This window comes from Musca vetustissima, unplaced genomic scaffold (genome assembly GCF_032173495.1).
Source record: "Musca vetustissima isolate MV318-11 ecotype Yass unplaced genomic scaffold, APGP_CSIRO_Mvet_v1 utg47531, whole genome shotgun sequence".
Lineage (NCBI taxonomy): Eukaryota > Metazoa > Arthropoda > Insecta > Diptera > Muscidae > Musca > Musca vetustissima.
Genome location: NW_026887491.1, coordinates 9,820 through 25,594, shown reverse-complemented (window position 1 = coordinate 25,594; position 15,775 = coordinate 9,820).

Genomic DNA, 15,775 nt, shown 5'->3' with positions numbered 1-15,775 from the left:
ATTTACAAACAGTTAGAGTTAGAGAGCTAATATTGAGAGAAAAACACATACATCCACATATGTGGAAATCTGCAAATGTCCGATGCAGACTTAAGCATTGGTTATTTGCTCAGGGATATAGATGTTGATTGTCATTCAACCCTTCGTTATGTGAAATGTAAACGATGTCTTAGACAAAGCAAATAGTTCCAGTTGTTGGTTATTATTTGTTAAGGGCACATGTATCCACTTTCTATGTGTAGGTGTAGAAAGAAAACATAACACAAGTTTTCCATTGTATATAACCAAAATATCCTGTGGTGAAATCCTTTTACGGATTGTGCAAATTTTTCAATAAAAAAACTAATGGAATTTTCATGGGACATATAATATGGGGGGGATGGATCGAATGAACCATACAAAGAAACAAACAAGAAACCACTTCAAAACCTGAAACAAAAAACTTTTGCCACACTCCAAATGCTAACTGAGAAAAATATCTTATTTTTCCAACACACAACAAACTACACAGGGAAAATAAATTTCCGGGAAAAAGAAATGAAATCCTTTATCGTGTTCAAGTGTAGAACGAACAAGTCTTTTGCAATTTTTAATTAAATTAATTCTGCATTAACATTTAATGCTAAATTAAATCTAATGAAATGAAACCAGCAGTCATCGGATCGGTCCCCCGTCACTTAGTCGTTGTCACTTAATATTACGAGAAAGAACTGGTAATGCAAGCAAGCAATGATAAGCTGTTGACAAACAAACGCTTGTCTCCATAATGAACGGTCTTGGGTTTTTTTATGTTTTATAAAATTTACATGACATTTGGTATGTGGTTGCTCTTGATATAATTTTTCGAGAATAAAAAACTCATAATCCATTAGTAGCAAATTTATTAGAAACAAATATCTACTTGTTATTAAATACTAGTCAAAATATTATTACGTAATTATTAGATAATGTATTGAAAACCCAAACTTTTGAAATGTATTCAAGAGGACATCTGCAGTTTAGAGGCCGACAGATTTAGAACATCGTCATAGGGTCTTAACAAATATCCTTTCAAAATGGATTTAAATGTCACGAGTATGGTTGAAAATATTCTTAAAATGCATCGGTGTGGATGTAAGATTTGGAAAAAATACTATTCAAAAGTTACACATATAGGCATGGTGCGGATTTGGGAGCCTAAAACAGTATGGGGAATATTATAAAAGACTATTTCAAAGTTGTTTTAAAATATTTGCAAGAATTTTGTTAAATATTCACGCTAATGATACGGTAGGTCATATTAAATATGACCTATTTACTATTATTGATCTGATAGGACTTGGTAACATTGATCTGATAGTACTTGGCAATATATAGGGTTTGGAAAATGACATTGTTTACAAATCCACACATAAGGCTTGGAAAAATATTCCATAACAAATAGAAAATTGTCAGCCGGTGTTGTCGACAGATATACTACTCAATGTACCAAAGGTTCATAAGCCATGTTAAAATATTAAAATTTCAGTTTCAAATCTCTCTAACTCCCAAAAATGGTCCAAATTTCACCAAGAAACATTATTTTGAAGATTCTTTATTTTTAATAAAAGTAGATGAGATACATAAAAATAATGGTTTTATTTTTGACCAAGAAATGTTCCCAAGACCTTAATAAACTTAATTTAGGTTTTAATTATTTGTTAATTAATGTGCTTAGTCTACTATTTTTCGAGATCATAAAGGTTTTCCAGTCATTTGTTGTGATATGAATCCATATTTCATTAAATTTGCCTCCAGTTATTTGCCCCTGTGTTAAAATTTGATTTATAAAGAAGAATATGTCTGTATTGAGACCACAGGTCTTTCAAAAGACCGATTGGTCTGTATAGAAGCCGATTAAAATGTATAGAGGCCTCAGGTCTGCAGGTAGAGCACAGGTGTGTATTGAAACCACATGTGTGTATAAAGAGCAATTTGTAATTATATAGAACACAGGAATTTGTATAGTAAAATTGGTTTCAATAGAGACCACCGGCCTTTACAAAAACCAATGTGTATGCAAAAAGAACGATTGGAAGTATATAGACATCACAAGTGTGCTGAGAGACCATAGGTCTGTATTAAGACCAATTAGTTAGTACAGAGAAAACTGGGTTTTATAAATTCCAAATGGTCTTTATAAATACCTGTGGTCTCTATACTGACCAATCGGTCCTATGACAGGAGTTCGGTTTTCTCCATATGACAGGGGTTCGGAAAACATTTTTAGCAAGTAAAAAAGTGTCAGTCGGTATATACTCAGCCTATGGTATTAAATATACTGAACGATGGTTCCCATCTTCTTGATATTGATGTAGATTTGGTAAAAGTATTAAAATTTGCAATGTTTCGAACAAATCGGACATTCAATTCCTTTCAAATTGGAAAATATGTTGACACTGTGAGGGAGGTGGTACCAGAAATAGTAGACCGACGTGGCATCTTTCAATATTATACAGCCATGGTTATAATATTAGGTTGACTATTTTGTGAATGCACCAGGATCAGGTACCAATATTTTTATGAGGCACATTTTCGCCATATCAAAGTTTATATACCCTAATTAGCCATAAGGCTGGTGTTATAAAAATCCATCTTCTTTGACCACACACTGTTTTCTTGATGTGCAAAGTTTGGATGGTACGACGAAAGATTCATCACGATGGATTTTGTTTTACACATATGTATTATAAAAGTATTATGAGCACCAAAATTGTGTTTTACAAAAATTCATAGCACCAAATCGACACGGGCCTTTGTTTTTTTTTTTTTGTGACCACAGATAAATTTGTATATTAGTTTTGCGCAATTTATCGATTCATGCCGAATCTTGTAAAAATAATCATTCCTTTTTATTATTAAATTGATTTATGAAGTCACTTTAAACAACACAACACATGACCATACGTCCTACCATACATCGTACTTTATGCTACAGAAATGTCAATCTTTTCAATGGAAATGTCAGATGGCGCAAGATTAGAGTAACAATATCTAAACAACCCTCTTATAATAAATCGTCATGACTCATATAAATATTCTATACCCACACTTGAAGAGAAACTTTGCAGATTATTAATTTAAAATCTAAAAAAATAACAACACACACAAAACATGTAATACTGTAACTTAATTATATACATATTTATAAATGCAAACAAGATTTGAATGAATCATAATTAATTGTTAATATATATTTTTTTATTTATTACCCAATAAACAACAAAACAAACATGGCTAAAAACCACAACAACAACAAAAATTGACGTCATATATTTTTAAGAGTCAATCATAACCACCGGCTGCTGTGTAGGATGGTTGCAAACAAATCCCAAATAAAATTGACGGTCTGTGGGATGATGGTGTCCGATTGCAATTTTTACATAATGCAATTAAATATTGGCAAATCGAAGCGAAGCGGCGTTTATGGTTATGAAATATAGAAATAATGTAGTAAAATGATGTGGCAATTAATATTAAAAATAAAATTTCAAAAGTACTCCCTATATATTCTTACTTTTAATTCCTATGTTTTAAATTAAAACACAAATATTTTTTTTGTACTGCCATCTGTTGGCCATGTTATTTTGTTAACATTTATTTCACTGTTTATTTTTTTTTCTGCTTTAAATTTCAATTATATTTGTTTTATATTTTTGTATTAACGTATGTGTCCATTTTCATGTTTGTGTTAAAATCATTTCAGCGTAAATCCGTTTAAATCAAATTTACTTTATTTCGTAAAATATCATTACACAAATTGCGTTTATCGCAAAAAAAATGCCAGAATAGAACACGAAACATGGGCGTTAGGTAGGGGGAGAGGAAATTGTAACAATTGCAGTTGAAATTAACATTCAACATTAAATTAACATTAAACAAAAAATTTAATCAGGTTGGCTGACTGGAAACGTGTTGCCATACACTACGACACTTTACATATATGCATAGTTCAATTTTTATGTGACGTCGATGTAAATGGAGACTGTGGAACTTTTATTGAACACCTATGAAGGCTATATTAAATAACCGAACTAAAATTTTTTAATGAAAAGTTTCTTAGGACAAACGTACGACCATGTGCAGTGTTGTTTGCAGTGATTCAAGAAATCAATTTAAAAAAGAACAGTAGTTTTGATTTAGCTGACTAAAACACACATATTTGGTACTTTTTCTCAGAGTCCCTCTCAAATATAATGTTTAAGTGCACAATTCCAACCTGCACATTTAAGATAACAGCCCAAAATAGACGTACTATTTCCCTCCCGTAACTTAAATTGTTTGCATTTATCTACTCAGAAAATTTTAAACTAGAAAACAGGCGTTATTTCTTAAACGCTCAGAGGCCGGTAACTGATTTAATATATCTGCACTTTTGACTTTCCTGCACAAATATAATTGCAAGTGTTGTTTGTACAGGTAAGTTAAAACTACTGTATATAGTGAACATTTTTCTTCGATAATTGTGCACAATTTTCGACGTGGATTATTACGACGACAAAAATGAATCGATAAACTTAAATGTTTGCTCATAATTTTTTTGCTCATAGCTGGATGGAAAATTTTTAAATATCCATAACATACCTCAAATGGTAAAATATTACTGAAAATGATTAAGGGGGGTCTTAAAATATATGTGATGTAAGTACTAATCACAAAGTTTCTAAGACTCGAATCCATCTTGAACTTACATTCTTGTACACTTATTCAGACGTTGACAATTGACAACATTTAAGTTCATTATGACGATTATCATACGCCACAGCCTTACAATTACACTGTGCAACCCAAAAAATAATTATAGGGAAAATCTAAAAAATATTGCTATGGATCAGCATTTTGAATGTTTACGTCGGGAGGTAACCTAAAAAGCCTTGACAGTATTTCCCATTTCTGAGACATTAAATATATTTGGATTAAGATTTCTCGAAATCTTTGAATTTTAGGCATATATTGTCTTTAGAAATATTTCTGTATTAATGTGAGGAATATTTTTGTGTAATACGTTAACCCTGTGTCGACTCTCTGATGGGGTCCTTTCGATGCCCGATTTTCAGGAATGCTTGAAAACTCATTGTAAACGGGGTTATATCAGTTCAGAATATTCTACAAAAATGTTCGCCATAATGTTTTACTATAAGTCGCAGAATAAACCAATACTCAAAAATCAGCCTAAACGTCAAAAATCTTTAAGATATGACAACTCATTTTAGAATTAAAACCTATCTTATTCCGAGTTTGTACCAATTTTTCCCACTTGATGTCGTTCTAGAAGATTTAATTGAGACAAAAATATTCTCAATTAAATCTTAGTATAAGTCACTGAACAAGAGAAATCGGTATACATACAGAATATATAGACGTCACTTTAGGACAACAAAAAAATCAAAAATATTAGGAATTTTTTTATAGAAATTCCCCGGTACTCTTTTCAACAAATTGTATGAAAGTAACATGAAATTTCAATCGTGCATAGTGTCAAAGAATTAAATATTCTTCGTCAAATTTCTTTATGAGTTTCAAAACAAACTATAGATTTAAATTCAACACTTTTTTAGAAATGTACGGTATAAAATTAACAATATTGGCAACAAATTCTTGGTTTTCTTTAGTATGAAATGTGTCAAAAACTTCAATAAGACTGCATCTTAGGAGTATTTTGTCAAAGACAAAATTATTCTACATCGAATTTCACTATTAGTTATAAAAGAAAAGATTATTATAAACACGATATTTATTTGTAAAAAAATATTTTAAATTTGGTTACATACAGAAAAATGTTCTATTTTGATCAAAAAAAAAAATTAAATTTGTCGCACAGTGCTATCAAGTATTTCAGGAGTCCAGATATGAACCCAAAAAAAAGACTGACAAAGAGTTTTTATTATTGTAAATAAAACAATATACCGAAATCATAAATAAAATATAAAATGTGCAAATGGCATACAAATATTAAGTTAAATTTTAAATAAAAGGAAGAACCACCATTAAATCAGTACGATAATAACAACATAATGATGACTTGTTAATATATTGTTTCATAAATAAAATATCGTATTTTTTATTTATATTGTTGTTTCTCTTGGTTGCAAACACTTTTAATTTGTTTTTTTTTTCAGTACATATTTTTTTAATGGCAGTGAGTTGTGGAGTGCATTAACATTTTACGCTGCAACTGTTGCAACTTGAAAATGAAAACATCAACAACACCATCCACAGTCACACAATCCACCACAAACAACAACAAAATGAATGCAACGCAACGCAACTGCTAATGCCTGTAAAATACATGTGGCCTGCAATTTGATCCAAAGTATCTCCAAACTCGCCCCCCTCACATCCTTCCTTTTATGATTCATATTTCATAGCCCCCAAGGCATATGAGCTGACTGACTGACTGTCTGGCTGGCTAACACAACTGCTGCACAACTTCAGACCAAAGTAATGCAATTGCATTGTGTTTGAATCACTACGTCGTTACGCACATACAACAAGAGCAATAGACAAAAAACAACAACTACTGCAATTCAGTTAGTCACTTAGACAGCCATTAAACGAAGTTATGCCCGCACCCGGAGATTACACCCATCACGGACCACACCACACTTAGTAGTAGTAGTAGCATAGGCGCGTCTGGTGTAGACCCCAGAGTTTAATCATAGCTTTAGTATTATCTTTGTACAGATCTCAAAGGCAACAACAACAAAAACGTCTGTACGTAAATGCAACAATCATCATTACAACTGATTAGCAGCAACAGCAGCTATTGGTGAGGCCGCAATGGAAGGAAATAAAAGCTCAAAATACTGGCAACAAATGAATGAACCAAAAATAGAAAAAAAAAAACTGAAAAAAGAAATACAATTGAAATTGTATCCATGTTTTGTTTATTTGCAAAACGGAAGTGTTGCGATGAGCAGAAATAGTTTATGACCGCTTGGAGATATTGGGAGAAATTCAATATGAAATGAAATGTAATGCATTTTATTATTGATTAATTCATACGAAACAATTGCAATGGGGTTCAATACTTCCGTGGAACATTTGTTTGGGTTATTCAAAGACGCCCAATGGACGCCACAGTGGGCGACAGGATTATAGTGTGGACAGATTTTTATAAAGTTTTACGTCTGCGATAACACTGTGCGACAATATTTTGGACGATGGACAATTCCTATTGAGAATGAATGACCTTGGTGAGTATATGAAAACCCCAGAAGAAAAAATTCACTATATGTCAACGTTCGGAGATATGGCGTAATCATTTTGTTGCTATCGACCCTATTATACTTGAAGAGATAGCTTCATATCTACATTTGTAGCTATTGTATGTATTTTTGGGATTACATTTCTGCAATAAAATCGAAAGAGGAATTTTTGTAGAATAAATCGTCTTTCTAACTTGATTCCTTTTGTATCTTTTTCGTCCTTAATTTTTGAACCGGATTATCACAAGATGCGATTTTTCATCCTCGCAATATTCTACAAAAATGTTGCTTATAAGATTTTAGGTAAGGTCTTCAAAGATGAGAAATCGACATTTTAACGTTTTATTGATCTATTCTCAATTTTACCCGTTCCTTGTCACCAAAACCTTATATGTATATCAATAAATTCAGTATACATTCCTTATTATGAAGAACTGTACGATTCATATTCACCAAGGTTTTTCATCTCAAATATGAATTTTTCAAATCTCCGCCTTTTTGTCCGGTCAAAATGTGGATGTAATGGGCCATCCACCGTACAGCCCTAATATGGCAACCAATAACTTATTAAGACTTCAAGATAAATGCGTAGTCAACGATTCTTCATTGACAGAAGAATCTGTTGAAGCGTTCAAAACCATGTTTGGAAGGTGTCCCAATCGGAATGAAAATAGAGCTCCGACAATTGGTGTGAACAGTGTTTTAATCATGCGGCAGCATACTTTGAAAACCCATGAAATCACTTTTGATTAAAAATATTCGGGTTTTTATTATTCGACAAAAAATAGTAGATCCAAAATGATCGGTAGAATTTCTTGTATGCATAAAGTACTTGTATGCACCAAAGAGACGAGGATCAACTTTTGTGAGTAAAATGTGCCATCTGAAGGAAACTTTGCACTATTAATTCTCTTTACCAACCAGAGATCAATTCCGAAGATGAGACCTATCAGTAACTCCTTTGAAGTATTTAAAAATTGAAAATTGTGTCAGATTTGAGGCAATCTTTGCACAATCTATTACCTTTACCAACTCTATATCAAGTCCGAAGTTGGGTCCCGTCGGTCTTCTGCTTCTAGTACCTCCTCCACAAAGGGTTAATATTTTCAAAACTTTTAAAATTAATATGAAGCGGATTGTATAACCGATTTGTTCAACGTTAAAACCGAAACCTCTGTGGTAAGAACATATACATTTTATACATCCTGTGTATTATTCCGTAGACCTCCACAAACATAGACTGAGGGAATAATCTTTCACCAACAACGAACTGACACTTTGCTACTTGTTTTTTATGAAGATTTTGAAGGTTTGAAGGTCCCTTATAGGTCTATTTTTTATTCAATTATTCAGAATATATTTTTGAGAAAACAAACACTTATTTCAAAACTAGTATTTTTATATTCATTTCGTATCAACTCGCTACGATAAACCAACACTGCCATACTCATGTGTGAAGGTTTCTAGCAAAAGTTCATTGAACTTGGCAGACCTTAATTGGTTTTACTATGACGGAGGGGAGGTGAAATAAATTAGGCATATTTTTCCTGACTTTTCATTGCAACAACAACAAAAGTAACAACATGCACTGGCTGACTATTTGGCAGGCAATCCAATTTAATTTTTGTCAAAAAAAGCATTCGAATAAAAAAAACAGATAGCAAACCTAGCCCCAAAGTCCATTTCCCTCTCGACAAAGACAACGACCAAAACATTTCATTTTCAGGCCAATTCGATTTTTTGTCTGAAATGCGTTCATTAATTCTGGTCGTCGTGATGGTGGTGGTGCACGGCTGTAGTCTTGTGTTATTCACATTGCAATGCAAGGAGAAAACAAAAATAAAAAATCGCTGAATTGTAGAAAGGCTAGCTAGCTGGTTGGTTGAGTGACTGAATGGCGCCCAATGTTTGCCATCGTCGTTGGTGAAACAGAAACAAAATTGTCCACATTTTTCTTCTTCTATTTTTTTCTTTTTGTCGTTATCATGGCCGTTTGCTTTTGAACGCATTTTTCTGCCTTGTATTGTCATCCATAAGTTGTTGTAGAGTGCTACTGCAATAGCTAACGCCGATCGATGTATGACGAGTGGGGTGTTGCTTTCGCTTAGCGCTTTTAATATCGTTGGCCGGTCATTGTTGTCACATAGTGTATAGTTTGTTTACATGTGCCAACGACTAGTGACAGCCGCCACTAGTCGTATGAACCCTTCAAAAACGTAGTTGCCAGCCCTTTGGTCCCGGGATGTAGGTTTAGAAAAAAAATTAAAGTGCAATCAATAGATCATATCGGGACTCCATTCGCTTCAAATAAACTGTAAAGTTATTAAAATGTTGAACCTTTGTTGGTCCACTCCTGTAGAAGTAGTGAAACGATGTTTCTCACCTTCGGACATGATCTAGGTTTGGTAAAAGTATTACGATTTGTAACGTTTTGATCAAATCGGACATTCCACTTGCTGGATATTGAATTTAAAATTTGTTCAAATTTTTGACACTTTGTGGGGATGTATCAGTGGGAGTGGAACGATGAATCCCATCTTAGGACTTCATTTATGCTTGTTGAAAATATTATACGGTGCAAAGTTTGTTTAGACGAAATCGATTACTCACTTCGAGCGTTATCGGGCGCAACATGGACGGACAAACATTTGTAAGTCGACCCCAAATTCTGCGAAACGGATTTGGTCCGAAGGAAAATGGTGTAAAAAGTTTGGACTGTGGCGTGTGAGGGGAGGAGCAGAAAGCAAATTAAGGAAGGCCGAGAAGATGTCAATGACGATGCTCGTCCCGCACGTCAAGTTCGGTCAACTATGAAAAAGCTTTGTTCTTGCCATATGACCAATAATTTATATTGGCTCGATGTTATGCGCCGTGTACCTGAAGCAATTCGTCAGATACGCACAGGACAACTCAATCATGGAGTTTGCAACATGATGCAACCGTTCACACAGTTCCATGCTTGTACGTGAGTTTTTGGTCGCATTCACCGGACAATGTCCCCGCTATCTTTGTTCTCTTTTGAAAAGAGATAAGAGATTCAGAAGATACACGAAATTTTGAAACGAGATCCGTTGTCAATACCAAAAAGTTCGTTGTCGAAGTGTTTTAAGGTTTGAAAAAAAACGCCGACATAAGTGCGTTATATACAAGTGGGATTACATTGAAAATTGATTAGTAAATAAATAATTTCTGGGAAATTTTTAAAAACGGTTAATTTTTGATCAGACCTCGTATTTACCATTCGACTATAAAAATTCCTCTAGCAAACAATTATCATGAATAGTTAAATTTTTTACAAACATTCGAAATTCGCCCAATTTTGAAAGAAAAAAATAAAGACGGCAACACTTTACATACAACCAACAACAAATTAATTGGTATCATCGTTGTTGTTGTTGCCCTATTGATTGCCCGCCATAGAGTGCAGTGACAGCAAAATCACAAACAACAAAGTCATACCCACACACACACACTCTCACATACATATATCACCGATACATACCTACATACATGAGAGTGCAATTGCCTTACATTGCCATCACCATCATCATCAACAGCAGCAGCATTGCATGTGACCTCAATTGAAGTTTTTATTTTCACAATGCAGCACAAGCACAACGCCGCTTGACGACGCACGTCAGCTAACTATAATGCAATGCTTCTTTATGTACGCTCGACATATACATGGTAGCTCCATACACATGATGGTCTTCTCTATACAAAACGCTGCTACACTAAATAACATTTTCACTGAACAACATTATTGCTCGAATATATCGCGATATATCACTCTCCACATTCCACCATCGCAGTGAATGGCTACTGCGATATCTCGAAGACGACGTTAAATCAACTTGAAAAAAAGCATAGCAGAGAAAGAATTAAAGAAAACACTCGTTATTTGTCGTCTTTCGTTCTTATAAGATTTAATTTCATTTCTTTATTGGTATCCTCATTTTTCTACCTTTGTGAAATTTCTCCTTGTTTCATCGTGTCACATTCGAAACGTTTGTTGTCGTTATTGCTTTGCGATTTGTTTTCACCACCACCACAAAGTAAAAGGTTGTAACGTAAACCAGGTGGCCCCCCGCCGTCAACTTTCTTCTCACATCGGAATAGGCTGGCGCCCAAGTTACATTCTCTTGTTATTTACAACTAAAATAATCTCTTAGAAAATAAATAATCAAAATGAGCAATGACTTTTTCTTTAGATAAGTCCTTTCTAAAGTACTTTAAAGTTGGTAACCACTTGACAAGGATTTGAAACAGTGGGGGATATTTTTGGCGAAAATGTGCAAATGATTTTTATTTTGCGGATAGTTTGATACTGTACAAAAATATGGACCTATGTTACATTTTTGGTAGCAAAAAATCGAACTAAGATCTTATAATGACGAATAATATAAAATGAGACAACATCGAAATAAAATATTAGGAATATCGTGTTCCTGCAAAAATATTGTTTAAAGGTTGGGATAAGGTGACAATAATTGTCCTTTAGAGACAAGGGTAATTTCGAATGAAATCGAGCTAAAGCGATAGCCATATGCCGATTAACCCGAACTGTTATATTATGTAAAACTGATCTGATAGATAAGTTTAACATCCACATATTATAATTTACAAACATTTTTTGTTATTGTTTTGTTGTTGTTTTTTGTATGATAACTAATCACTGGAACATCGGAATCCGAAAATTCCAACGGTTTTAAAAAGAGTACATGTCTGGCTCTCGTATGAACTAGGATTATTGACTTCGCTCTAAAATTAACAAAATGGCGGACCTTTGAAAAAATATTTTTGGAAAATCGCCGATTTTTTACCAAAAACTAAGTTAAAAAATATGGTTCATACGAAAGCTACACACTCACAGAGAAACGTGTAAAAAATTGGAATCGATTGGGTTATTAGTTTTTGAGTTATCGTGACCGCTATTCGTAAAACCAATGTTTGGAGAAAACGCGTTTAAAGTTTAAGAAGCCTTTCAGCCGTCACTTGATGCTGACACAATAAATCGGCTATATCTTCAATAGTTCTTGAGAGTTTCACTTGAAATTTCTTGATAATTGAATCCAAAAAATAATAACACCGAGAATGGGGAAGGGTCCCCTTAAACCATTTACACAAAGCTGTATTAAAAAATAGGTTGGATCGAATCTCCATCTGCGAAGCCTTGGCCAAACGGAATAAGATAGACCCATTTCTTAAACGTATGGTGAATGGAGATGAGTGGATCACATACGAAGATAGCAATTGGTCAGAAACGGCCAGAATTGACAAACAGGAGAGTTGTCGTGTTCCACCCTGACAACGCTAGGGCACACACATCTACAGTGACTCGCCAGAAACTTCGGTAGCTTGGTTGGGAAGTTTTAATGCATCCGCCATACAGTCCGGACTTGGCACCAAGCGATTGCCATATTTTTCTTGCATTGCAAAATTTGTTCATGATAACAAAAATGGGTACCTAGGGAGGATTGCGAAAAGTGACTACTAGATTATTTTTGCAAATAGAGAGCAGGACTACTATGAGAAAGGCATTATGAAGTTACCTTTAAAATGGCAACAAATCATACAACAAAATATTCTGAAGCATGGAAAATATAGTCATATAGTTCGAATAAAAATAATGGATTTCGTTTTCCCATAACTCCCACATCCGAGCACATACAGAAATATATTTGGGTATCTATTCAAAGGTCAACTAGTCCTCTTGGATTGGATCAGGAGTGAATACATACGCCATAGAAAAACAATTTTATAATTTTTTACGCAAACGTGTGGATCCATTTGACCCGCTAAATATTGACCCATCTTATACAAAATAGTCATGCTTGTTCAAAGGCCAAACCCTTTTCTCTGTGCAAAATTTCATGATGTTCGAGTCATCTTTGTGTCCCCTAGAGCGACCGGGAAAAAAGTCAATAATAAAGTGTTTGGTATATTTTAGTCCTAGATATTAAACAATCATTACCAAAACAATAGAGGTCTTCTTTTTGGACATAACCCGTCCTAATTGCAAACTTTCGCGTCGATTGGTCCATAACTGTGGCCTGTATCGTGTTTACAAACTATAATGTCCAGACGAACGGACACACAAGTCTAGATCGACTCAGCTAGTCGAAATATGGCAATCGGTATACTAAAAGTTCTGGGACCAATATTTCGCAGCGTAACAAACTGTTGGGGGCACACAAAGCTATATTTCTCTCACCACATAGTTGTGTATGGTATAAAAATGGGACGGAAAGGCCATATATTTCCTTTGCTTAGAAAATTCGAATAAACCCTTTAAAAAGTATACAAATTTTGATAGAAAGATTTGACACTCGATTTTAATAAAAAAAAAAAAAACATCCTCAACATTAAAAATTAAAAAAAATGTGTATAGAAGGGGACTATAAATGTGGATCGATGCTGATAATTTGTCATAAGAATATTTTCAGTCATATTTTTCAAAAGTATCAATCTACAGCCAATTGCGTTGTCTGAAATCCAAAAAATACTGAAAAAGCAGAAACAAGTTCAATTGTGGTACAACCGGTATAAGGAGGGCCGGTCAAATATAAAGGTTTTGTTCACTGTTTACTTCGACTGCAACGACGTGGCGCATCATGAATTCTTGCTACAATGTCGTACGGTCAGTAAGGAATACTACCGTGAAGTTATGCGTCGTTCGCCCAAACTATGTCGCCAGAAACACACTTAATTGTTATCATTACTCAATCTCCATTTTCACCGGACTTGGTCCACGCTGAGTATTTCTTCTTTCCAAAACAGAAGTCTCAAAAAAAAAAAAAAAATACTTTTAAAATTTAAGACTTCTTGTTGTGCGAAAAAATACTACTATGTCTTGTAGCTTTATAATAAAAAATGGAATTTCATCGATTTCTGATGTCTAAGACTGAACTATATAATTTGACCTAGTTCACTGGCTCCTTTCAATGAATCGTACATACTATCTAGTTCAATTGTTAGTTGAAAAACATTATTGTAGCGCCCTAGTCTGCAATTTGTTTGCACCCTAATATGTCTTCCATTTATCATTTAACCGAGCTGCTTTTATTGCAATCGAATGTCAACGTTTCGAACAAATTGTAAATTTTACATTTCAATTAAAATGGTGCATTCACCTTCCAACTATATGGCCGCTCCTCCATTACCCCCTCTTTCCCTCTGACTTACAATCGGTAAACATTATTATCGGTTTATTGCTATGCAGCAATCGGATGTATTTATTTAATTAAATTTTCATTGCATTCAACAATTCGATGCAATTCGATTGAAAACGAATTTATAATATTGGACTATGAATGATTAAGACGATGTCTTGCAAGTCGGTCATCCATCCATCCAACGACCATTCAACTATCATTGGTATCAATTGTTTCATTTTTCAATTTTTTTTTTTTTCATTTTCAATTTGCATAGTAAATGTTATGTGATGACCAAATGGCCACACTAAACGAAACGACGGACCCCTGAGAGATGGATAAACGCAATGCCACTCTATGATGATAAACGACAAAATTTAGTTTCTCCTCTATGTGGCGGCATGTAACATTTATTAGTTGCTCAGTTTGTTTGTTTGTCGGTCGGTCTGCATTTCGGTTTGGGTTCATTACATACCAAATAAAAATGCAATTCCATCATTTGAAGATACATTTTTATTTGTCCACAAGCAGCAGAACGTAAACGAACGAAGTAAGGCACCCATATATCGGTCGGTCCTGACGTAAGTACGTACGACGAACATTCCTCGCTTGTTTGTTCGTTCGTTTGAATGCATTGAGAAATCTTCATTTAATTTCGTTTTCCCAGCATCAACATCATCTCGGCAACAAATTGAAGTAATAAAAAGTGTATTGGACTAAATTAACCGAACAACAATCCGGCAATCGGGCGGGCAGGGGAGGCATTCCGGCAAGACAGGGAGAGATCACAGCAAAATGCCGTTTTGCAAACATTTGTTGTCAGTCCGTCATTCATTCATTCAGTCACACGTCTACGGTATGATGGCTGTCCATGAGATTTCTTGACTATATTTCACTTTTTCCTTCTTCTTCTTCTTTTTTCATTCTTTTGATTTGTTTTCCGAATGCAAGGAGAACCAAAGAATCTTATCCGTAATATTCGCAATATGCATGTATGTGTTTGTCGGTCCATCTATTTGATAGAAAATTGTTTTGCAAATCTAAGCATAAGTAGAACTTAATCAACGTCAGCAACATTGCCATACAACAACAACAACAAACGTCGTTATCAAATCATCAGCATCTTCATTAACGTCATCAACATGTATTGACAGCAGATCTAAAACGAAGTGAATTGGCGACGATATGCATTTGCATAAGTGGGGAAATTTTAGATGCATGTACACAAGAGAAGAAGAAGATAAATACGAAACTGAAATATAATTGCAACTAAATTATACCATATAGCCCCAATGCATTGCATGGCAACGCTATATACGGTCACGTTTGGTATAGAGAGTGGATTAGTTCACGATCTAACTAGTTCAATTGAATGATTCACAGAAAAGAGCCCGA